This window comes from Cydia amplana, chromosome 27 (genome assembly GCF_948474715.1).
Source record: "Cydia amplana chromosome 27, ilCydAmpl1.1, whole genome shotgun sequence".
NCBI lineage: Eukaryota > Metazoa > Arthropoda > Insecta > Lepidoptera > Tortricidae > Cydia > Cydia amplana.
The window spans coordinates 3,679,556-3,704,329 of NC_086095.1; the positions used below are offsets into that span (position 1 = coordinate 3,679,556).

The 24,774-nt window shown below is 36.5% G+C and overlaps 1 protein-coding gene and 1 long non-coding RNA gene across 2 annotated transcripts in view; one reads left to right on the top strand and one right to left on the bottom strand.

The window, feature by feature from the left end:
* Window positions 1-16,733, top strand: part of LOC134660548 (uncharacterized) — a 97,654-nt gene extending 80,921 nt beyond the window's left edge. The window contains exon 2 of the long non-coding RNA XR_010097884.1: window positions 16,566-16,733. This is a non-coding gene — a long non-coding RNA (uncharacterized LOC134660548). The remainder of the gene's footprint in view (window positions 1-16,565) is intronic.
* The window catches only part of LOC134660534 (synaptotagmin-7), a 569,193-nt gene that overhangs the window by 454,046 nt on the left and 90,373 nt on the right, over window positions 1-24,774 (bottom strand). The gene's annotated exons all lie outside the window — the stretch shown is intronic.

Below are 24,774 nucleotides of genomic sequence, written 5' to 3' on the forward strand. Positions count from 1 at the left end.
AGAGACGACACGTACTAGATCCATTCTAGATACGTTATAGTTTAGATTTCAACTAGTTCTCATTTGCAGCGCAATTCGGGCAACCAATGTCACTTTTACGTTAGACAGAGTTAGATATCTATTAGATGTGAATTGGATCTCTATGTCATATCTTGTGGAAATTTATTTTATTTTATTTTATTCGGGATGCTTACTGCCTAAATACAGTGTGTTTGACAAGAGCGTGACCAGTGTAATTATATATTTTAAGGATGTGCCACAGAAAAAAAAGTATTAGCTGAATAGAATGTTCTTTTGCCTACAATGCTTCGTAAAAAATAATAAAAATATTTAGACAGTATCCCACCTAAACTTCAATAAAAAAAAGAATGTCGCTTATTATTATGATTATTCTTCTGTACGTACCCGAAAGGGCCCAAAATGTCACGAAACCAAGCTGATTGCATATAAATAAATCGAAGGCGTTGGTAATGAAGTCGGTGAAGCATTATATGTTATGTTGTGTTGTTGTATTATGTTGTTAAAAATGTTTACGATTTACCAGAACACGGGAAAAAATAAAAAAGACCTCCTCCACATAGGATTTAAAACGGGCCTTGCAGATGTTTTCAAAAAATTCACTTCTATCATTGCGTTCTGGGCCTTCTGGGCAAGAAAACTAAAGAAAAAGGTTTGAAGATATCTCTAGATACAACCAGAAGGCGTTTGAATGAAAATGGTTTAAAATATCGCAATACAAGTTTTACCGATCACGCTCTTATCGTACATAGTGTATATACATAGAAATCATAGAAATCGTTCAAGAGTATCTCCAGAATCGCGGAAATGTCAAATTTGACAGGTTAGATCTTAAACATATCGTTATCGTATCTTGGCGATGTCTAATAGATGTCTATTACAAAATCCGAATCGGGCCCAGAGACCCAGTTAGATAACGTAGACGTCGTAGACACTTAACTCTGACCTTATTGTGAATGTTTGTTGCAGGCTTCTGTACAGCTGTGTCTTATTGTATCACTAGCGACCCGCCCCGGCTTCGCACGAGTTAACAAATTATACATAAACCTTCCTCTTGAATCACTCTATCTATTAAAAAAACCGCATTAAAATCCGTAGCGTAGTTTTAAAGATCTAAGCATACATAGGGACAGACAGACAGCGGCAAGCGACTTTGTTTTATTATACTATGCAGTGATTTAGTAGCTACAGTTGTGCCTATGTTCTTCTTTGATGGCTAAGAAAGAAAAGCGGCCAAGTGCGAGTCGGACTCGCTCATGAAGGGTTCCGTATTTAGGGGATTTATGACGTATTAAAAAAAACTACTTACTAGATCTCGTTCAAACCAATTTTCGGTGGAAGTTTGCATGGTAATGTACATCATATATTTTTTTTAGTTTTATCATTCTCTTATTTTAGAAGTTACAGGGGGGGACTATTCAGTTTAGAAAAAAAAATATATTAGAAACCTCAATATTATTTTTGATACCCCACACGTATGGGTTTGATGAAAAAAAATTTTTTGAGTTTCAGTTCTAAGTATGGGGAACCCTCAAAATTTATTGTTTTTTTTTTCTATTTTTGTGTGAAAATCTTAATGCGGTTCACAGAATACATCTACTTACCAAGTTTCAACAGTATAGTCTTATAGTTTCGGAAAAAAGTGGCTGTGACATACGGACGGACAGACGGACAGACAGACAGACAGACAGACAGACAGACATGACGAATCCATAAGGGTTCCGTTTTTTGCCATTTGGCTACGGAACCCTAAAAAATCGGAATGGCTTCGAATGAAAAGCTTGTATGTGGCTAATTTTTCATATTGTAGTTTTTCCTTAGTCACCCGTTGACCACGAACGCTGTAAAGGGTCCGAAACGTCGGGGTATAGTATGAATTCCATATCACTACATAGTATAAAACAAAGTCGCTTCCCGCTGTCTGTCCCTATGTATCTTAAAACTACGCAACTGATTTTGATGCGGTTTTTAGGGTTCCGTAGCCGAATGGCAAAAAACGGAACCCTTATGGATTCGTCATGTCTGTCTGTCTGTCCGTCCGTCTGTCCGTCTGTTTGTCCGTCCGTATGTCACAGCCATTTTTTTCCGAAACTATAAGAACTATATTGTTGAAACTTGGTAAGTAGATGTATTCTGTGAACCGCATTAAGATTTTCATACAAAAATAGAAAAAAAAAACAATAAATTTTTGGGGTTCCCCATACTTAGAACTGAAACTCAAAAAAAATTTTTTCATCAAACCCATACGTGTGGGGTATCTATGGATAGGTCTTCAAAAATGATATTGAGGTTTCTAATATCATTTTTTTTTAAACTGAATAGTTTGCGTGAGAGACACTTCCAAAGTGGTAAAATGTGTGTCCCCCCACCCCCCCCCCCCTGTAATTTCTAAAATAAGAGAATGATAAAACTAAAAAAAATATATGATGTACATTACCATGCAAACTTCCACCGAAAATTGGTTTGAACGAGATCTAGTAAGTAGTTTTTTTTTAATAAGTCATAAATCTCCTAAATACGGAACCCTTCATGGGCGAGTCCGACTCGCACTTGGCCGCTTTTTTAATAGATAGAGTGATTCAAGAGGAAAGTTTATGTATAATTTGTTAACCCGTGCGAAGCCGGGGCGGGTACGAGATATAATCCGTTTAATAGTTTATTTTATTTCTTTTTACGTTTATATGTTAAATTTTTATTAAAACCATAAACATAATTAATAACAAACTTAAAATAAAAATTAACCTAAAATTAAAACTACCTACAAAACTAAAACTAATACCTAAAAAATAAATAAAGATAATGTGGGTGACCTAGCCCAATATGTATATATTAGGCTAGATCACCCAGGTCCGATCCCTGTGGGAGGGTTCCCATAAGGCTGGCTGCGTTCCCCCTTTGGATGGCTATGCCGATCCGTTGGGCGAGGAACGAGCCAGCCCTACGGTCCCCGGTGACCTCGAAGATTTTTTTTGACAGCTGCCGAACTAGTTTATGGGCCCCTGGGCACCACGGTCCCAGAGTTTCTACTGCAAATGCCGCAAATATATGCCTTTTATTTCTTGAGCTTAGGTCTAAAATTTCAGGAAACAACTTAAGTTATGTAAATGATACTACCCAATTCCCATACGGCCCTAATACGAAGGCAAATCATTTACAAAATGTCCAAGAGGACCCAGAATTGGACAATTTGTCCAATTAAGCTGTCAAAATGGCGGTCGACAATCGCAAACGTGACTAGAGTGAGAACATCCGCATCCATAATATTATGATTTAAGTCTTATCTTTTGGGATTAAGGCCGAAAGTAGTTTAGCAAGCTTAATTAAGGTCAATCGAGGTAAACCCGTCACTTGAGGTAAATGCGTCTTTTAAAGATTTATTCTTAACGGAACATTTTATAACTATTAGTACTATTACAACCCTCTCTGTTTGAAGCGTGGTCATTGAACTTTTAATGCAGATGGCTATAATAGTTATAATATTTTGCGTTACGAAGATATCTTCTGGCGCATTTACCACAAGAGACGCATTTACCTCGGTTGACCTTACATTTACAGTTAGTGGTTCTGGACGCCTTTTCGAGTTTAATAATCTTTTTTTAATCAGTTATTGATATTAAAATGCTCGAAAAAATATTTTTGATTAAGTAAGTATTTGGCGTAGTGACCAGGGCTGGCCAGTATTTTCGCCCAAAGAATTAGCATCACCATTCAACGGGGAAATGCGGACAGCCTGTTGGCACACTGCGAGAGGGTTTTTTTTGTTTGTTAGGTTTTTGTACATTTGTAAAGTTGACGAAGCCTGCGTTGCAGATATAAAATTAAGATAAGATAAGATATGATACGATAAGATAAGATAAGATACGTGGAAAGGGGGAGGGATGCCTTTGCCCAGCAGTGGGACACTATAGGCTCATATAAATAAATAAAATAAAGATAAGATAATATAAGATACGATAAGATTTATTTATGGTCTCAGAATAAAATGTCTCTTATTTGTGCTAACGACATATCAGTAATATATCAATATATTACCAAAGTAGGTAGTACCGGGATTAAAGATCCAATAGGCCTCCTATTAGGCTCGCGTTCCTATTAACACCAGAGACCTATAAAAAGGTCTCCTGTTCCATTCTAATTTGAATCTTATTTTGACAAGTCAAAGTTGACTTTTCATTGGCAAGCTTTGACGTCTGGGTGGCTAGAGGTTAAAACAATAATGTTTAAACATCGATATCGACAGGGATTTGCTTTGAGAAGGGTACGGAATAGCTATAGGTCAGGTATTATGTGGTTACGGCTAAGATTATACCTTCAATAAAGTAATGAGAAGTAATGGAAAATCATGTAAGTATTTAGTTAATATTCATGAATGCCATTAGCCTAGTTGATACACGAAATGCTTTATTTTTGTAACTTACACGATAAATATAAGCTAAGGGATACTATTAGCCTCCCTGTATTTTGTGCTGAGTACAAATACTAAAAATATTAAAAAAGGCCATTCGATTATTGATGACAACTTTGTACATAAACAACTTTGTCAAAAAACATTTTTCGTATTAAGTCTTACTCGTGGAATTGGCGTCTTGAAATACGAATAAAATTGCACAGAATACCCTCCTCGGATCAGTGTATAATACTCGTATATCGGTCCGCACGAGTGAACACCCAAACGCGTGTCATTCGGAGGAAACTCGGCTCTAACACATTTAAAAATAAAAGGCTTTTATGGCGGGAAATAGAAAGGGTAATTGAGATTTTGAATTGATTTTCGTCATATGACTTGCACAAGAAGTAATTTTAGGTATGCAATTATAAACGACCATTTACCAGTCGCTTTTCGGTGAAGGAAAACATCGTGAGGAAACCGGACTAACCCCAATAAGGCCTAGTTTACCCTCAGGGTTGGAAGGTCATGACAGTCGCTTTCCTAAACACTAGTGTCTATGCCAATCTTTAGGATTAGTTGCCAAGTGGACCCCGGGTTACCATGAGCCGTGGCAAAATGCCGGGACAACGCGAGGAAGATGATGAAAAAGTAGCTGATTTGACTGGTTAATCTTATACCTTTAAACGAGCAATTCTTGTTTATTTATTTATTTATTTATATGTATATTTCGGGGATCTGGGAAACGGCTCTAACGATTTCGATGAAATTTGGTATATAGGGGTTTTCGGGGGCGAAAAATCGATCTAGCTAGGTCTTATCTCTGGGAAAACGCGCATTTCCGAGTTATTATATGTTTTCCGAGCGAAGCTCGGTCACCCAGATATTAGTGCCCTAATATAAAGAGCCCTTTACTCCCGTATAGTAAAACCACTATAAAGCGAATATCTTTGATGACAGTCAATATATAACGATAACTAACCCTTGTTAAGTTAATGACTCGAATTACGTGAAGTGATTCGCCGAGAACGCCCATTTTACTGTTATGGCCGAGTCATATAGTGCGAGTTACTCGTAGCATAAGTAGGCAATGTATTGTGTGTTTTGAGAAATCAAGTCCAGAATTAGAGATATTAAATTGACAGCAATTTGGTTTTATATTAACGTTTTAGGAAACATGTAGTCGAAGTAGGTATGAACCTACTCGCGATCATGTTAACTATCTTATGGCCGCATTCGTAGCATTTTTATAAGACTTAAAGATAATGAAACACTATTTGCCATGGTAGATTACTGTTATAATTTCCGACGAATATAATTTAAATAAATAATTTTAGCTTAAACCAGGCGACTCTCTGTCAGTGACAACTTGTAAAAGTAGATCGGTAAACTGATTTCCGTCCTGGCTTCCCAAATATAATAGTTCATTACAATCACTACTAAGGCTGGGATATGGGGACTTTCCAGCCGAGTGTGATAAAAATATTTATATAATTTTATGAACCAAATACTATTCCAGTAACAATTTACCGAATTTCTAGCGATAAGTGCGCCTGTTGATACCTAGTTATAATTATCTTCTAAATTTCTTTGTAATTTTACATGTGAAATGTATTGTAGTAGTAGTAGTAGTAATCACTTTATTGTACACAACACAGGTTTACATAATATTGACAGAAATAAAGGTCCAAAGGCGAACTTATCCCTGTAAGGGGTATTGTCACTGGAGCAATAAGGAATATTTACTTACTTACTATTCGAGCCGATGTATTCGTATGTATAGTGCTTTAAAATGCTTGAAAATTCAACCACTTTATAATAATTGTAATAACAAAACTTCCGTGAGACACATACATATTAAATGTATTAAGAACGGGTCACTCGCCTCAGCCCTGCGCCGGTCCGTCACCGTCAACGCAATCTCCTGATGACACTCCTCGGAGTGAAACATGTCGAGCGTTTTTCGAATTAAAATACGTGAGTGACCCACTTTATAATAACCTAAAAGATCAATACGGCGCGGTAAGGCGATAGGATGCGAGCTACTTACTCTGCCAGTAGCTCGTACAATGTGAGGCTGACTTAACATTTCTTCAATAAATTAACATTAACACTCGTAACGTTAACGGCCGAATCTTAACGGACTATCAACTGAACCCATTCAGAAGGGTTTAAAGGGTTTGTATTCATTAATGCTTTACGATAAGTCACGGGAATTTTCCAACGATAACAGACGGACTAAATTAAGAAAATACGCATTTTTTACTTACATGTAGCCATAGAGAAAAAAATATATAGAGTGCTCACTCCATACATCAGTTTTGGTACCAAAAAGACTATTATTTTCACAGTCTACATCTAGCGGAAAGTCTTATGCTCAACAACATAAGACTTTCCGTTCGGTGCCACATCTATTGTCAAGTAGCAGTACTGATAATTCCGCTACTCGATGCTAGGTGTGAGAATAATAGTCTTTTTGGTACCGAAACTGATGTAGGTATGGAGTGAGCACTCTTGTCTTACTATATTTCTCTATGGGGTGCATTACATTTTTTATAATTACTTTTTATATATTATAGTTTTATATATCGTTATTTCGAATAATGTAACGAATGGCATACTACCGTAATAGCTAATTAACGGTACACATAATGTTATTATGGGTATAATGGTCATAAGGTATATTTACACTTCGTCTAATATACATTGCCATAATTATTACATACTCTAAAGCATGTCATTTCTTATAACAAGTGATATCGCATAATTATTTGTGTGGCATAATAGTTGCATGACATAAATGGGTTAGGTTAGGTTGGAACTGCGACTCCACACAAACAAATAACTACCTAGCAAAAGGAGGGTTAGGTTAGGTTAGAACTTTGACCCTCCGTAAAATGAAATACCTAGTAAAAAAGTGGTTTAGGTTAGGTTTGAACTGCGGCCCCCGCAGAATCGAAAACCATGAAAAAATTGGTTAGGTTAGGTTAGAACTGCGACCGCCCTAGAATAAAATATGTAGCAAAAGAAGTAATATGTAAATTTTTATGTTATTATTAAATGAAATATGACAAAAAAAATTATACAATATATATGTATTTATACTTGATAAAGTATTACGTTATACAAAAATATAATATAACAAATGTCATTATAGCACATGTGTATATGTTATTTAAAAAATATATTACAATAGGCATTATATCAATGACAGTTTAGATGAAATCACAATATAACAAAGGAAATGTATAATAAAAATTACATTATAACATATAATAATATATCAAATGGCGTTATAACAAATGTATGATAGTTTTTTTTATAATTATATTAAGCATTACACACCCTCTCTATGATGTAGCACAGAATAAATAATAGTACTAGGTACGGAAGATTCACTCTCTAACAAAACGCTTCTATTACGACATATATGATCGATAGGTGGCGAAGCGCGAGCAGGCGTCCGTTCCGTAGCGGTGCGCGGCAACTACTATGGCTAGACACCAAAATTGGTGTGGGATGCATGTACCTATTTGTAGCGACACGACGAAATCGCGGAATGAGCCACGCCTGCCGTAGGTTAGTTGGTAGTAGGGGTTGGACCGGTGTTCCAATGGTCGCGAGTTCGAGTCTTGCTGGACGTGGTAAAATTTTCTATTTTCCTTAATTTATAAAATAGTAAATCATTAACCAAGGGATGAAATGCACCCATTGCTAACGAGATATTTCGTCAATTCCAGAAAGCGTGTTGCGTAGAAATTAAGTGTCCCGCAACAAGGTAAATAAATTAAATAACCCCAAACATTTCCCAAGATTCAAGAAGCTACCTTTACATTACAAAACGAGCTTCCACTTAATTCATCTTGAACAAAACAAGAACATTTAGGTACCTGCAGGCCAATTCTGTTTTGACGATATGATATGGTTTTGGATAAGTTTGATACGAACTTGAGTTATGACATCAGGTATCTCACGGGCACGAATAAGCATAAAACTTTAAAACTTAAGCTTAACGGTATTCCGTCAGTATTAATGTGCTGCCGTCAGTATTAATGTGCTACCGTCAGTATTAATGCGCTGCCGTCAGTATTAATGTGCTGCCGTCAGTATTAATGTGCTGCCGTCAGTATTAATGTGCTGCCGTCAGTATTAATGTGCTGCCGTCAGTATTAATGCGCTGCCGTCAGTATTAATGTGCTACCGTCAGTATTAATGTGCTGCCGTCAGTATTAATGTGCTACCGTCAATACTATTATTATATTATTATTAATGTGATGCCGTCAGTATTAATGGTAAAATTTCACAAACTTCTCATAGTCAAAATAGTCAAAATATACTTTATTCATGTAGGCCTAGCAACAAGCACTTATGAAGTTTAGTAGTTTTGTCAAGTTAATTGATTCTAGTATGTTATGAAATACCATGTACATTGTATTGTATTTATTAACTAATTAAAAACTGCTTGCCTACCGTCACACAATGGAACCAATTAACTTAAAGGGCCCCACAGATTACCAGTTCGCCGGACGATTTTTTTTTATTATTCAAATAAGTTACACATCATAACAGTATACACCAGAGCCCGTACCATGAGTCACTGACAGTGTCAAAACTGACACTGTCCCAAACTGGTGGTATTAGCCACACAAGTCACTGCGGAACTACAGCATATCAGCATGTCAGTTGTTTGGAACTGTCACGTTTTGCGTTTAACTGACAGGCCAATATCGTCCGGCGGACTGGTAATCAGTGGGCGCCTTTAGATTAATTGTGTGTAAAATAAGTCCTTAACTACATATTTTTTCCACCCAAAAACAGAATCGGCCCAAGAATACCTAGCAATGTTTAATTTTCCGGCTCAGGTTCCTATTTATTGCATTCTCTTGGAATCCTTTTAATAAATTCCCCCCTACCACTGCTGTTACGAGAAGTGCGGGAATTACCTGTAACAAAAATGCGGATTAAAATAAAATATAAATATTACAGGACATTCTTACACAGATTGACTAAGTTCCACAGTAAGCTCAAGAAGGCTTGTGTTGTGGGTACTCAGACGACGATATATATAATATACTTACAAATACATACATACGTCGACGTAGCTCGGAAAGCGGCCTAGCTAAAGTAGGACTGGGCTGGTCATGTCTGCCGAATGCCGAGTGAGCTGTGGGCCAAGATCGCCACAGTGCACAGAGGCAGCCTAGTTTAATATATTTTAATAGGGCCCCGTTTTTACCCTTTGGGTACGGAACCCTAAAAATAAATCTGTAATAATTACATGAAATATATTGATTTAAACTAACACGATATTCACGCAAACTTTTATAACTAATTAGCGACCCGTCCCGGCTTCGCACGCGTTAACAAATTATACATAAATCTTCCTCTTGAATCACTCTATCTATTAAAAAAACCCGCATCAAAATCCATTGCGTAGTTTTAAAGATCTAAGCATACATAGGGACAGACAGCGGAAAGCGACTTTGTTTTATAATAATATGTAGTGACACGGGACTTACACACACGCACAATCACTACATGAAACTAACGAACAGCGTGTGAATGCGAAAATCTAGCGTAGCTACTGTAACACTCCAGTAAATAGTAATTAACGTGTTTCCCTCAGCTAGACTGAACCGCTTTTCCGTAGCTTTCAAGCTATTGTTCAGGCTTTGATTAGCTTGAAAGCTTTCCTGTAGGCTTTAATAGGGTTTCCGATCGCAATACACTACACCTAGTACCGAAGCTTTTCGATATCTATTTACAGTAAAGGTTACGTTTGAGTGGTGATTGTAGCAGCGTTCTTGTTAAATAACTAAAATTATCAAATATCAATATTAATAAAATCAAATAAAATATTTAATTGATTAAATATTTTTGACGTGAAACATCAGAGCCCGTACCATGAGTCACTGACAGTGTCAAAAATGACATTTACGCTATCGAGAACATAATTTACTTTCTATACATCTCGTTTGCACTAATATGCGAATGCGAGCGAGATGTATAGAAAGTAAATTACGTTCTCGACGGCGTTTATGTCAGTGCCAAACTTATGCTAGCCGTACTGCTTATGAAATAAAATCAATTATCAATTTATCAAATATCAATCTTAATAAAATAAAATAAATATTATATTGAAAGTAAATTTACAAGATAAATAGTAAACATTAAAAACCTAAAGTTGCTTGGGGCATCGTCCCATTTATTTGAGGTAAACCGTCAAAAACTTATATTTTTGACGTGAAACGTTAGGTGAACGTCTTTAAAAACCCGTAGAAGGATATGACCAAAAACCATATGTAACGAAAAGTGTTTTGGCGCGGTAGATTATATCTCTCTCGTTTCCCATAAAGTTTTAAGTCATAATGTATTTATTGTTTGTCATATTATCATTACCTACTCATAAAACTGAAACCGTTAACATTTCAGGATTTTCGTAAGGCTATCCTATAGATAGGTTAGGTTAGGTTTGTTTTATGGCAATCCTGAAAAGTGACGCGTTTCTGAATTAAATGAATTATGACTAACGAAAATTCGGGCAAACAATACATTATGGCTTAAAACTATTTAGGAAACAATAGAGACCCATCTCTATAACTATAATACTTATACTGTATCGTTTTGTTATCAGTGTAGAGAGGAAAGTATCAGCCATTACTCGTAACTGCGTGTCCTTCTGACATAGATGGCGCTGATTCTGTATGCTCTTAAGAAAATAAGATATATCTCCGATACTTTTCCCTAATTCATTCGAAATCTGATCAAACATCGTACCTTTTTATTTTCTTTTTACACCCATATAATCGGGGCGTCGAAAAGAGCGATACATCACTCCTTCCAATTTCTTTTACACCCGAACCCGGGCGGAATAAAAAGTATGTAAAAAATAATATACCTGCGCGGGTATTGAAGATTCGTTGGTACTTTGGGAGGGTAATAGAGCGTGCGAGGGTTGGTCTAAGTCATAGGCGGTAAAGAAAACGCCTTATATGCATTATAATCACTACGTATCAATCTTTTTTTATGATATAGGCCGCAAACGAGCAGACGGATCACCTGATGGTAAGCCATAACCGTGGACACCTGTAACACCAGATGGGTTGCAAGTTGGCGGCCCTTAAAATGGGAGTACGCTTTTTTCCTGAAGGTTTAAAGGTGTGTTAGTCCTGAAATGGCTGAAATACTGCAGTATAAAAGTAAATTTTTGATTTCAAAGCTATGCATGATGCAACGACGAAGAATAATCGCTCATTTGTCCTGCCTATTCTGAATTTCTGACAGAGGCAGTTTAATGGATCATTCTAAAACAATATGTGTTCGGTCTATATTCTGCGACCCATACAAAATGTATGAAAAGAGACGTGGCGATAGGGAATATTACCTAATCGAATTTGCGTGGGATCGCCACTTTCACAATCCGTCACAATCTAAGGATCTATCTCAAACGAGAGAGTCGAAATTTTGTTATCTAACCTCTCTATCACTCTTGCTTATTCGAGCGATAAAGAGGCAAATAGCTGAGTTACGATTTCGCGTTACCCGGTAGGCCCTTTGTAAACAAACCGCCTTGATGTATCAATGTTATATTTTATTGTCTGTGAAAACTTGTCAAAAAACCGTTAAAGGCACAGTATGTATAAGTTACTCTATGGTTTACGAAAGGCGCTAGTGCTGCAGTCTGGCGGCAGAACATGTAATACCCCTATTAGACGCAACCGCCGACAGCTTGTAACTTACGCCACGGCATCCCAGCATCTTTGGCCACCCTACTCTCGTTTATGACGTGTTCAAACCCTTAGAAAAATGTTAGGGATACAGTATTTTACTCAAATAAGTGACGTGAGAACTTCGGAATGATACTAATTTTCAAATATCACTCATTCATTCATTCAAATGATCATTCATTCATTCATTTTGTTTACATTATGTTTTAATTTGAAACTAGAACGACATTTGTAGGTATGTGGTAGGTATGTAGCATCGTCATGTATTATTTTTACATTATTTTCATTTAATGAGGCATCGTGGTTTATTAGAATAATAAGTTTTGGTAGTAGGTTAATAGGGTATTTTCCTACTAGTCAAATCAGTTTCTTTTTAGGGTTCCGTACCCAAAGGGTAAAAACGGGACCCTATTACTCCTATCCGTCCGTCCGTCCGTCCGTCCGTCTGTCACCAGGCTGTATCTCACGAACCGTGATAGCTAGACAGTTAAAATTTTCACAGATGATGTATTTCTGTTGCCGCTATAACAACAAATACTAAAAACAGAATAAAATAAAGATTTAAGTCGGGCTCCCATACAACAAACGTGATTTTTGACCGAAGTTAAGCAACGTCGGGCGGGGTCAGTACTTGGATGGGTGACCGTTTTTTTGCTTGTTTTGCTCTATTTTGTGTTGATGGTGCGGAACCCTCCGTGCGCGAGTCCGACTCGCACTTGGCCAGTTTTTTAGAACTGCCAAAAGGAATGTTTCATATAAATTCCATATTAGGAATTTATATAAAACATTACACAGTGACGACTTGGTCAACTCACCTACTCTTTATATTTCTATCCGATTTATTAAAAAGCGGCCAAGTGCGAGTCGGACTCGCCCATAAAGGGTTCCGTATTTAGGCGATTTATGACGTATGAAAAAAAACCACTTACTAGTTCTCGTTCAAACCAATTTTCGGTGGAAGTTTACATGGTAATGTACATCATATATTTTTTTTAGTTTTATCATTCTCTTATTTTAGAAGTTACAGGGGGGGGGACACACATTTTACCACTTTGGAAGTGTCTCTCGCGCAAACTATTCAGTTTAGAAAAAAATGATATTAGAAACCTCAATATCATTTTTGAAGACCTATCCATAGATACCCCACACGTATGGGTTTGATGAAAAAAAAAATTTTGAGTTTCAGTTCGAAGTATGGGGAACCACAAAAATTTATTGTTTTTTTTTCTATTTTTGTGTGAAAATCTTAATGCGGTTCACAGAATACATCTACTTACCAAGTTTCAACAGTATAGTTCTTATAGTTTCGGAGAAAAGTGGCTGTGACATACGGACGGACAGACAGACGGACAGACGGACAGACAGACAGACAGACATGACGAATCTATAAGGGTTCCGTTTTTTGCCATTTGGCTACGGAACCCTAATAAAAATGACTTGTGCTTAAAAATAACTGCTATCTACGTTTTTAGGTATAATAATTATATGGTGATTTATTTCATGCATGGTGTGAAAAAAATTATTTCAAATATAGTCAAATAACCTATTGTGAATATTCCAAATATCTACTAAACTAAGCACTTTCTACTAAAGTTCTAATCGAAATTACTTGGTAAGCGTTGCATAATAAGTATATGAAGTGTTTTGCTTTAGTAGATAATTGATTTTCCAAATTACCCCGCGTTCGAAGTTATCCCAGTACACTATACTTAAGTTTAAAAGAAAGAATGGATAAAGATACAGTCACGGCGCACTCGTGTTAAGCATGACTCACGTTAGACCGGGCCGTGTCCGGGCCGGAGCTGCCGGAGCTTTGTTTTCTATAGAAAACTCACGTGATCACCGGTCACCTGTCATAGAAAAGTAAGCTCCGGAAGCTCCGGCCCGGACACGGCCCGGTCTAATGTGAGTCATTTTTTAAGCCTACTTATTAATTAATCACGGTGTTAATACTATCGACACACATTCAATTATCAAAGTAAACCAAATTACGGCTTTCAGTTTCTTGAATCGCCAAACTTAGTAATTAACGTGATTTGCCGGCAATATGGCTTAATGATATTTGCCGTGAGCAAAGCTATTAGCTAAGTGTAGCTTCTGTACTAAACGACATTTAATTGAGTTATTGCTGCCTACAATGTACAGGCAGGGCGGTTTTCTTCATATATCTAATTCTGAGTTGCCTCCTGAGGTATTTCCTTTGCTCTACGACATGGGGTTCTTCAAGAAGCGGGTATTTAGGGTTCTCAAGCGTCGGCAACGCTTAAGTGGCTCCTGTGATGTTGCTATGTCCATGGGCGACGATGACCGCTTCCCATCAGGCGGCTCGTCTGCTCGTTTGCTGACTATCACAAAAAAAGTACTAACAAAGAGAATTTGAAATAGAGGCGGATTGTCAAAGTAAATTATGTAGCCACAGAAAATTTACTGCCATCTTTCGACAGCAGATTAAAACTTTTAGAACGCCATTTGACTTTGATCCTTATTCTTTCACTGATATGTGTTAAAATTGTTAAATATCAAAAAGTAACGCCATCTACTCGAGACTAGGCCAAAGGTATGGTGCAATCTTTTCGAGCGATGGAACGGCATAATCTACGAAGTGACTGTTAGTGTAAGGCCTGAGTGGACGCTCGAAGCGGAGCGTTCGGCGGGGCGTGCAGCGTTGCATCGGGCTCACAAGTAATTTGAGCAGCGTGTACTAAGGCCGCTCCTATACGTTTGCATTTGTTTAACATGCACGCCGCACGACCCGCCTGGCTGCATGCCCAACTCGAGCGTCCACTCAGGCCTTACACTTAGCCGTCAAATTCAAATTTATCTTTGACTTTCCACATCTTATACAAATAATTAATCCCTGCCATTATTAACACCTCTTTCTGACAGATAATCCACCATTAAGCTCGCAAACACGAAATATCAATAAAGACAAAGGCGCCCATTGTTTGTAATTAATACGCACCGTATTTTCGTTATTCGGTGACAATGGAGGCTTAGACAATGGCTGACAGCGGGATAAGAGTCTAGTGATGTCATTGGTGTATAAGGGTATAAAGGACCTTTTATTCAAGTTGTAGGTATGTCCCGTTTAACCTTTTAACCGCCGTAGTCTGATCTACATATAAGACATACAATTTATCCAGCTCATTTCGCCGCAGTCTGATAAATAAGCCAAAACTTCTTACCTTCTTCTTGTTTTATTATTTAACTGTTTTGATAATTAAACGTTTTACCACAGAATAAATAATAGTACTAAGTACAGAAGACTCACTCTCTAAGAAAACGCGTCTGTTACGATCAGCACAGATATGGCCGCTAGGTGGCGCCAAAATTGGGGCCGAACGGATGTACTTTTAGCTACCTGTAGCAAAGCGACGAAATCGCGGAGTGAGCCACGCCTGGTTTTATTAAACTTCTTACCAGCACGCTCAAGGGGCAAAGTTGTTGTTTAACCGCTCGTGATAATATTGAAACCCGAGCAAGCGAAAGATTCCAAAATTGAACCACGAGCGTAGCGAGTCATCATTTAAATATGCGTTTATGAATCATGTTTTTTTACATCCGGTTATCAGCGACTGCTGGGCTATAACCGCGAAAATCGAAGTTCGCAAATTGCGGGCATTTTTCTCAGTCACTCTTATTACGCCTTCATTGGAGTAAAAGAGAAAGATCCCCGCAATTTGCAAAAAACGGTTTTCGCGGTAGCCCCTCTGATCTTATGCTCTAACTTTTTATGAAAACGGCTGTTACACTAAGGCCTGAGTGGACGCTCGAAGCGGAGCGTTCGGCGGGGCGTGCAGCGTGGCGTCGGGCTCACAACTCACAAGTCATTTGAGCAGCGTGCACTAAGGCCGCTCCTATACGTTTGTTACATGCACGCCGCACGCCCCGCCCCGCTGCACGCCCAACTCGAGCGTCCACTCAGGCCTTACACTTAATGTCTAAATGATATCAATCGCCCGTGCGTCTCGCTCGCGCCTATACATATACGGACAAGTACGAGCGACTGATGTCATTTGGATACCATTTTGACCAATGTAAGTTTGATTGGATTGTTACTTTTGGCAGGCGTGTCTCACTCCGCGATTTCGTCGCTTTGCTACAGGTAGCTAAAAGTACATCCGTTCGGCCCCAATTATGGGGAAAGCCATAAGCCGCGCGTGGCGCTGTCGCTACCTAGCGGCCATATCTGTGCTGATCGTAACAGACGCGTTTTGTTAGAGAATGAGTCTTCTGTACTTAGTACTATTATTTATTCTGTGCTTTTGGTGGGCCTATTTCTGTTTTGTTCTCGGCTTTCTTGTTGATTATCTTTTCCCTTTGTTTAATCAACAAATCTGTCTATTGTCTGAATCATTTGTATTGTCCTGAAGTAAATACTAACTTATACTTTCTTTGTAGTCAACAAATGTAAGTAGACGATCCTTGGCGAGTCTCTATTGTTTCCCATAAAGTTTTAAGTCCTAATGTATTGTTTGTCCGCATTTTCGTTAGTCATAATTTGGTTTTTCTCAGAAACGCGTAACTTTTCCGGATTGCCATAAAACAAACCTAACCTAACCTATCTATAGGATAACCTTAGGAAATTCCTGAAAAGTTAACTGTTTCAGAATTATGACTAATGATAATCTGACAATCATTACATTATGACTTTCAATCATTATGTCAAACATATTAGGGATCCGACCCTTGGCAACTGTTTGCGACGAAGTTGCTTTACTTTTTTTAATAATTTCATCTTCATCAGATTATCCTTTTGATATATTAAGAAAAACATATATAACGGATTATTTTACAGACAATGCAAAAATATACTTCTAGTTATTTCTGCGAAAATGTAAAATGGAGTAGCTCTCCAAGCAAATTCCGAGCGAAATCTTCAAAAGGCCCTCATTGCATTAAGACAATCTAAAATTAAATCTAAAACCGAATGGGAATTCTCTCCCGACCGAACAAGGATAAACTGTCATATTATCTCTTTCTTACAACCTTTCTAATTTCGCTAACCTTCATTATCATAGAACGTTTTTAAGAGCCCATCAACGTGCACACTAGCGCCACTGCTAAATAATCGTGATTCTTTAAATTTAAAGAAAGATATTAAAAAAAGCGGGCCGCTACGTACTGTATCTTGTATTGAAGTACCTTTTGAATACATCAAACCAGGGATCGGAACCGGTTTTTTGCAAAAACTTAGAAATAACCATATTTTACGAATTATTTTATACTCTAAATGTAGGACTCGGTTGTGTTTTTAGGTTACGACTTCGTATTATTAGATTGCCCGATTAGAAATGAAGTAATTAGCAAAGAACGTAAAAATACCGTTTCCGTTCCCATACAAAAAATACCGGTATCCGATCCCTGCATCAAACTAGTTTCTATGTTGCTGGATTCGTCAATCTATAACCTCAAAAAAACGGCCGTTTTAACTTTGGACGCATAGATTGACGAATCCAGCAACATAATTATAAACTAGTTTGATGTATTCAAAAGGTTCTTTAATACAAGATACAGTATATGTAGCGACCCCCTTTTTTAAAATACTTTCGTTAAATTTAAATCCCATCAAAAACATTATATGTAAAAAGGTGCAAGTCTCGCAACGCTTTTACTACAAAAAAGTTTTGAGATGTAATGTGAAACCAAGTCGGTTATTTTAATCAGTTCCAGGGGGTGTTTAAAACCGTATCAATAAGATATCTTTAATTTGTAATACGTATAATGACTTGGCCATCGCACGGCTGCATAATGACAAAAGGATCATCGTCACCTATTAAAAATAATTTTAAGACGATTGGAAGGCCCAATGCCCTTGAGCGTCAGGGCGGAGCTAAGCGCTCTGTACCCGCACCACCCGCTTACCCCGCTCGCTGCGATCGTACGTGAATTTTGTATCGCTGCACCGCCACGAGGTTCAAAGAATAAGATACAGCCCAGAGGCGTGCAGTTGGCGCTATACTCGTATACCTTTTGTTTGCAGCCGTGCGATTGCCAAGTCATTATATGTATTACAAATTAAAGATATATATTTGATACAGTTTTAACAACCCCTGGCACTGATTAAAATAACCGACTTGGTTTCACATTACATCTCAACACTTTTTTGTAGTAGAAGCGTTGCGAGACTTGCACCTTTTTACATGTAATGTTTTTGATGGGATCTCATCTCTTTTTGTAGACAGTCCTTCTTTTCGGGTACTCATACTATGTATACACATATCATAAAGAAACACATCTTCATTCATACTCACATCGTACATCGTAGTGTACCTTTACTTTACTACCTACTATTTGTAGGAACTGCAACAGTAACTTTGTAATAACAAATATTTATATGGGATTACAAACTTACTTATGCAGTTCTTAGATCTTTAAAACGTGACTGATATTGCAATATTTTTAGGTTTTAAAATTAAATTTAAAAACTACTTATATTTAAAATTTGAAACTTGTGGATATACTAGAAGTACCTTAGAATTATGATGATCGTAGGTGAGTGAGTGAGTGAGTGAGTGTGTCAGTGTCGAAAATAAGGAACTTTGACGTACAATAATTCTTAAACTACTAGTTCAAATTGAATGTTTTTTAAGAATATATCTTAAGCATGTTTAGCCCTATATATTACTGAAAATTCAGGGTTTTAGCTTCAGCCAGCACAAAATTACAGGACGTCGAAAATGGCCTGAATCGCTTCGAGAAAAGGATGGTACGGCCTCTTTTTTTGCTCGACTTGGCGGGGGTACTGCCGTGCCCCCAGATTTACTTAATAAACTAACATCATTTTAATGGGTAACAATCCTAAAAATGTAATGGTTTCTGAATCAAACTATATAGTATATACCTACAACATAAATTGCCAATGTTGATCAATTTTTTTAGAAATTGAACTTTATTAATAACGTTAAATTTTAATGGCAATATGATTTAGATTTAGATTTAGATTTATTTATTTCATAATATGAAATTACAATATAAATTATTTTACACTAATCTATACGAATTTATATTATGATCGTCAAGTAGAAAAATAACAATTGATTATAATTATACAAATGTCAAGCAATACACAATTTAAAAACCATTATAAGCAATCGATTAATTAACTAAATTATTAACAATGTCAAATAATATAAAATAAAAAATATAAAAAAACAACAATGTCAATATGGCTAAGCTAAGCACGGATATCTCATAATGATCGTCAAATTAAAATAAAATAAAATGAAAAATAGGTCAATATAAAACTAAACTATGTCGGCGCATGTTCGAAAACATTTTTTATATATTTCAAATGAAGCTTTCTCAAACATAAGTGGAAATATTATCATTACCTTCGTAATAATAGGCTGCGAAACACCGTGTTGCGCGCGCTAAAGCGCGTCACAACCAAATCAACATTCTGCAGTTATTTAATCTTTGGTCACAATAACTCCAATTTTATTGCACCTCGGCTCAGAACAAGCATGCAGAATACAAGGAAGGCACGGAGCGACGAGCGACACAGCCTCCTCGTCTCAAAGCTAGCACACGACTGCCGGCCACGCCTTTTTCGAGCTACATACGCACAAAATGTTGAAAAATATTCGATTTCTTAAAAAAAAATTATTTATTAACATTATTCTACGTTGCATTTGTAGTATCTGTTAAAACAATTATTCTAGTTTAAAAATAACTTTAAACGAATAAACCGTTTACTAGAAATAGGTAAAGTTAGTCGCAAAACGGCCTGTCGTAATGTTCCTTTTTTGGAAAAACTATAAGTCATAGGGAACAAGTCAAACATTGGAAATGTTGTACATAAAACGTAAAATCATATATATTTTTTTCATATTTTTTTTGTTGAACCGTTAAGAAGATATAGACTCTAGAATGTTAGAGTTTTCGGCCAAAAACGGCGTCTAGCGCCTTAATTGAACATAACGTTTGAGCATTACACATATTTACGAGTACGGTACGAGTAAAGCATTACATATATGTGCGATTGCCAAGTCATTATATGTATTACAATTAAAGATATCTTATTGATACGGTTTTAAACACCCCCTGGAACTGATTAAAATAACCGACTTGGTTTCACATTACATCTCAAAACTTTTTTGTAGTAAAAGCGTTGCGAGACTTGCACCTTTTTACATGTAATGTTTTTGATGGGATCTCATCTCTTTTTGTAGGCAGTCCTTCTTTTCGGGTACTCATACCCATACTATGTATACACATATCATAACTAAACATATCTTCATTCATACTCACATCGTACATCGTAGTGTACCTTTACTTTACCTACTATTTGTAGGAACTGCAACAGTAACTTTGTAATATCATATATTTATATGGGATTACAAACTTACTTATGCAGTTCTTAGATCTTTAAAACGTGACTGATATTGCAATATTTTTAGGTTTTCCCTTTATGTGGCCATTAAACCCTAACTCTGTACCAAATTTCAGCTCTCTGAGTGTATGGGAAGTACTAGTTCTATTCTGATGATCATGAGTGAGTGAGTGAGTGTCATAAATGCGAAACTTTGCTTTCGCTTAACTTCGGAACTAAATGACCTACAGACTTGAAATTTTAGATTTTAAGTATGTGATTATAGCTTACTGGATGACAAAAATTTCTGCGTTCTGGTCTTATCCAGAGGTTCTCAAATAGGGGCCTGAAAATGCGGCGAAATGGTTCCAGTAAAGGATGGTACGGCAGTGTTGGCTTCGCGCTCGACTTGGCGGGGGCACTGCCGTGCCCCCAGATAATCTCGATTATTTACCAGTGGCGCTAGTGTGCACATTGATGGGTTTTTAAGCTAAAGTGAACGCATCGCACAAACAACGAACTGCAAATAGGGAATATTACGCGAAACTCTGCGTAGTCGTAGTAGTAATAAGTCACAATCTAAGGGTCTACCGCAAACGAGAGAGTCGAAATTGTGTTATCTAACCTGTCTATCACTCTTGCATATTCGAGCGATAAAGAGGCATTTAGCCGAGTTTCGATTTCGCGTTTCCCGGTAGACCCTTTGTCAACAAACCGCCTTGATGTATCAATGTCATATTTGATTATCTGTGAAACCTTGTCAAAAAACAGTTTAAAAAAGTACTTTACTAAAAGTAAAAGTACTTTACTTTACTTTACTTTAAGGAAAATCGGCTGTGTCGAAGCTGTTTTTAGACCAAATGGTATCCGCTTGAATCCAAACCGTCCAAAAAGAGAATTGTTGTGTTAAGACCATAGAGAAATATAAGAAAAGAAAGAGTGGTAGCTGGTAGGTAACTACATACATCAGTTTTCTTACCAAAACACGAGTTATTTCGTAGTCGACATCTAGCGTCAAGTAGCGGACATTATCAGTTCTGCTAGTTGACAATAGATGTAGCGGCAAGCAAAAACTCTAATGCTCGACAATTTTTAGCTAATATTATAACCGGATTAACCGGAAGTCTATTTTCAACTTCTTCTGCTTATAATATTAGTTGGAAATTGTTTTAGTAGTACATTTTTCATCAGTAGCGACAGGTGTGACATCTAGTACGGTAGCGGTACTGATAGTTCCACTACTTGACGTTAGATGTCGACTACGAAATAACTCGCGTTTTGGTAAGAAAACTGATGTATGGAGTTACCACTCTTTCTTTACTTATATTTCTCTATGGTTACGACAGTGTGCTGCAAAAACCAGCTGTACGTTCTATCTATGGACTGGGCGCTCGAGCATCCCTGAGAGAGAAATTCAAAGAAGTGAACATTCTTACCCTTGCATCTCAATACATACTTGAGAATATTATGTATGTTCGGAAAAACGTCCATGAATTCAAGCTTAACCGTGATCCATAATATCCATAACTATAACACTAGAAAGAAACATAAACTTGCTGTGCCCGCCCACCGCCTCCGTAAGGTTAGTACGTCTTTCGTCGGAAACTGTACACGTTTTTATAACAAAGTTCCCACTGATATAGCGAATTTACCACTTAACAAATTTAAGTCACACATTAAGCGCTCCTTGTTGAGTAAGGCGTACTACACTACACTGTAAATGATTTTATAGATGATAGAGATGCCTTTAAGCCGGCAGCTTGATTTCGATAGTATAATAACAGTTAACAGTTTAGTTAGTTAAGGTATCTTGTATTCTTGTATATTACCTATGTTAAACAAATAAATCTTTGAATCTTTGAATCTTTAAATAAATAAATGTATTTACTTTCTTTTTTTTCTATGTAAATTAATCATGCTAGTGTCCAGTAGAATTGACATGTTCTCGATTAATTATATTGTTTATATTGCTTAATTTAATTTTAGTTTTTGACACTTGGAGACCTTATACATCTCTAAGTTCAAATTTTAATTTTATTTTTAATTTGTTTGTATACATACTTATATTTTTAATGATTCCGACACTTAGAGACCACATCTCTAAGTCAATATAGGGCATTTAGCTTGGTAATTATGTGAAGATATACCGTTTTTTATGTAACATACAAGAACAAAATGTTGTGTCTCACAATAATTATACGTTATTACAATTTAAATATTAATATGGCCCGGCAGCTTGAATATGTCATACTCGCTTAAAAGTCATTGCTTACGGTGGCGTTGTTGATCGGGTCGCTACTTTCCAGAATCAAGGTTGAGAGAGGCGATGGCTGAGATACGCGTCATACTCGTGAACGAGTGCTGTTTGTGGAGACTGGTCTATTTAAGCTATCACGAGCTATTATATTTAGTAACTTTATTTTTGAGGATAATTACATGGACACAGACAAACCTCATTCGGTTCTCGTATGCTATTTTATTTTTATTATCATTTTCTTACTTAATGAATGTTTTAATTAGGTATACAGGATTTTGACTCTTGGAGACCCTATACAAATCTCTAAGGATAATTTGATTAACTACTATAATATTGTAATCTTTTAGTTATGATGACACTTAGAGACATTTACATCTCTAAATAATTTTAGATTATAGTTTTTTTATCTTTGTGTTCTTTTTTTCAATACTATTGTTATAGCGTTTTTTTTTAATTCGACATTTAGAGACTTTATACATCTCTATGTAATACTTTAGTTTGATTTTATATTTGCGGCTTAGAAAGTTGTATTTTATAATTGTAGATGTGCTTTTTTTTGCTGTATGTAAATTCCATGTTGACGTGTAAAAGTGCCCTTGTGGCCTATTTGCTGAATCAATGTTGATGTTTGATGTTTGATCAGTGTTGCAGGTGAAGTGGGGTGAAGATATCCAAGCCAGCAATGTTGTATATTGGAAAACATTTTCGCAGCGCCTTGGGACAACAGATTTTCTTGGCGTGAATCGCATGAACAAGCTACCTATATTGAAAATAATATTATTGGCTAAAAAGTATAAGTTAGAATTCAATGTTTACAAAGGGATAGTAAAAGGTAAGGGGTATTAATAATTTTACAAAAAGGGTTTCCAATTGATTTGAAATTCCAAAGTCTTGTGTGTGAACAAAAACTATGATTTGAATAAGTTTCAAGAATTGTATTTTATCACATGCAAAGAAACATGGCACCTTTCTACTTTGGCATGTTACACGGTGGTAGTAAACAAGCGTACTGCTCGCCTGGTAGTAAGCAGATTCCATAACCTATTCAAATGGGGTTTTGCTAAAGGGGGCCTTATTATGCGCATACCGGCTTTTAAAGCATTTAAGTATATTTGCGAGTTATAGTGGCAATAGCTTGTGAGTGACTGTTATAGATGTTTGCATTTCATGATGTGGCAATCAGTTCATGCTTGGTTAGCACATCATGAGCAAGTCAAAACTAACCTAACCATATCAAACAGTGATACCTAACTTCTAAAATGGCATTTCTAGATAATAATATGATCAAATCCTCACGATCAAATAATGCCACGACATATACATGAAAATTCACATGAAATTATCCAAACTCTATAGTAATAATATAGGACTACTTATAATAAATGATATTGGATGTTGCATTACACGCTAATGTTGCTATATATATATACATAACAAAGCTAGAGAAATATATTTGGATTTGATTATAGTATTTTATGCAACCGTTGTTTAAGAGGGGTCAAAAAAGGCGAGTGGCGCGAGTAACAATTTGAGGCGAAGCCGAAAATTGTTATTAAAGACGCCACGAGTATTTTTTGACTCAGTTAAACAACGTTGCATACAATACTTTTTCTACGACCAAGCACTTGCTTTGAAAAAAAAATGTAAATTTAACAAATATTTTTCATTCAACACAAATAATACTTTAAACAAGTGGAATCATATAGGACATATATGTAGGTAAACAAACCAAAAGTATACAGCCATGGTCTAATAAAACATGGTCTTCTCTTCCCAGAGTGTCACTTGCCTACGTCACAATAACATTGCCACTTTATTTCAACATAACATGTTACATGGGTACATTATATCTATGGTTAATAAGTTAAAATATTTCTTTATAATTTTATAATTTTCTATTATATGTATTTTATCTTAAATTTTACAATAACACGTCATTTTTAATTATTCGTTAGCAATATCTTCCGATTCATGAAACAAATTTCAGACGTTCGGGTAATTCTGTTTACACTACTGGCAACACAGGATAGCGCTGTCACATTTGACAATCCGCCATTTTGTCCCTGACCGT